Source organism: Clupea harengus, chromosome 15 (assembly GCF_900700415.2).
Source record: "Clupea harengus chromosome 15, Ch_v2.0.2, whole genome shotgun sequence".
In the NCBI taxonomy this organism is placed as follows: domain Eukaryota; kingdom Metazoa; phylum Chordata; class Actinopteri; order Clupeiformes; family Clupeidae; genus Clupea; species Clupea harengus.
The window spans coordinates 15,420,400-15,422,899 of NC_045166.1; the positions used below are offsets into that span (position 1 = coordinate 15,420,400).

The following is a 2,500-nucleotide window of genomic DNA, read 5'->3' on the forward strand; positions in this document are numbered from 1 at the left end:
AACAAAAATAAATAAAAAATATTCCATCACTTTGCTGACAATTATCTGACAAAAAAAAATAAATAAAAAAAAATCAACCCCACACAGGGAGAAATACGCATTTCCGCTACTTTAAAAAGCTGAGCTTTAAAGTAATTTTGTTTCAGTATGGGGATTAATGTGAGGAAGGAGTCCAGTGCCATTTGCCTTTGTCATTCCAGAGTCACAGCCAGCCCTGCTGCTGCCTGCTGTGCACTTTATTAGCAAGAGTAATTTCTGAATAAAAGTTGATTTTAATAACTACTAACGCACCAAATAATGTCCAAGAAGCAAACTCGACTCCACCCCCTCTTCCTTCTCTGTAGCCAGCTGGCCTTACTGCGGGCAATCATCACCATTTCTAAAGCAATAAGTTGCAATAATGAGTATATCCCCAAACACTATTCAGTTTACAAAGCCTGTCCATTTCATTCAGTGGCAATTCTTTTTGTTGCATTATTTCCAACAATAACAAATTAGAAGAAGCCTGTTCTCTGGCCTTGCTATCTGACGCTAGCTAACTAGCTAACTCATTCACAAGCCACTGCCTAAACAGCTGCTGCTGCTGGTGCTTTCTAGTTTCACTCGAAAATCCAGTAGACTCCAGGAGTTGTTTCTTTCAATGTTGAATCCCAGTTCGATGTAAGATGAGCTGGTTAGTTACAAATCTAAACTAATGTTAGCTAACCGTAGCTAAAAGCCAATTTATGCTAGGCATCATATTAGCAGGGTGCACTGTCCCCTGGTGGCCCCTCATGGAGCCCCATGTCCGGCCCTGGCCAGCCACGCCTCCCCTGGATGCATCTCAGAGACGGCTGGTACCAGAGCCTCAGCTCCTGCTTAGAGTACTCATGTCTGAGGCAGAGGCTACAGTGTGGCTCTATCTTTCTATCTTTCTATCTTTCTCTCTCTCTCTCACCCTCTCTCTGTCTTTAATTGAGGTAGAAGCTACAGTGTCTCTCTCTCTCACTCTTTGTCTGTGCAAAAACCGGGATAATTAAAATGAGGAGTGTTTCGTTTTTTTATCTTGTTTTGTATTTGAGTGATGGTGCTTATTTATTTATCTGTTAATTTATTTATTTGTACAGGCAGTATGTGTGAGATTTGATAAGAGGCTGCTTTGTTTGAGACGCGTGTTCTAATTTGGACTCTGGTTCCGTGTTCTGCAGGGTACCGGGTTTACTCTGATACTAATTGGCTGAGTTCTGTGTGGGAGTGAATGCTGTGCCGTCTCCCTCTCGGTCCCTCTCTGTTTAATCATCAAATGAAATGTGTTTTTTTTCCCCTTCTCTAATTGTTGGGACAATATGGCCACGCGGCGCAAAGCCATCACATTAAAGTAATTCCATTTGGTTCATCTTCTTATTCAGTACAGATGTGTGTGGATGTGGGTGTGTGTGCGGGTGTGCCCGTGTGTGTGTGTGTATTTGTGTTTTAGATGACTAAATCCCATCCTGAAAGAACTGGAACTAATAGATGTTCACCATGTTTCTCAAGGTTTTTCAAGGGTTTCATGCCATCCTTGTGTGAGAGTAGTTTTCTCTTCTTCTTTCTTTATTTCCCCTTTGTATTTCCATTTGGCTTACAGCATCACAGGGGCACACACGCACGCACACACACACGCACATGCACACGCACACGCACACGCACACACACCAGCACAGCATCGCAGGGGCCCACACCGCCTCATTGCGCTGCTTATTAACCAATTAATGTATGCATTTGATAATTTCCTCACTACTATATCTTATATGTGTGTGTGGGCTGCCAGATGACTGACAAACTGAAAGTAAATGTAATTTTAGATGAGAAGCCCAGGGGCGGGCGTGGAACAACAGGAGGGACACACAGACACACAGACACACAGACACACAGAGACACAGAGGTCTCGCACTCGTTCGATAAAAATGCACTTTACTGAATGAAGCCATTGGCCGTCGGCCATTTTCAGTCTGCTTTCATAGAGCGGATGGTGGGCTCCTGTTTAAGTAGAGCGGTTATTGTGTTTGTGCTACTATCAAGTGATGAAAATGAGCATGTGTTATTCATGAAATTAAGAAAAGTGTGAAATGAATTTAAATTCATTTTGAATTTCAGATGTTCAATGAATTTACAGAGTTGCTCTCAGCCAGATAAGGGACTTTACCTCCACCAATAGTGTTATTACTCCCTGCTTCAAATGTTTTTAAAGTGTTTTTCACATCACTCATTTATTTCAGGCCTGTCATTCATAACCTTTTTTTATGATTATTTAGGATGTTGCCGCAATTTGCCCTTTTTACATAAATGTTGTTTTAATTGAGCGTATGGTGTTGCTTAGCTTCCCGCTGTGAATATTGCTCATTGCATTGTTCTCCATTGTTGTCTGTGGTTCTGTGTTAATTTCTTCCATTGTTCTCCATTGTTGTCTGTGGTTCTGTGTTCATTTCTTCCATTGTTCTATTGTTGTGCTGTCAGTTTCCTGCAAGTGCAATGTGCATTT

General features: G+C 41.7%; 1 protein-coding gene across 1 annotated transcript in view; it reads left to right on the plus strand.

Annotated features, from left to right (window-relative positions):
* LOC105899530 (kelch-like protein 29) overlaps positions 1–2,500 on the plus strand; it is a 115,949-nt gene that overhangs the window by 28,152 nt on the left and 85,297 nt on the right. The gene's annotated exons all lie outside the window — the stretch shown is intronic.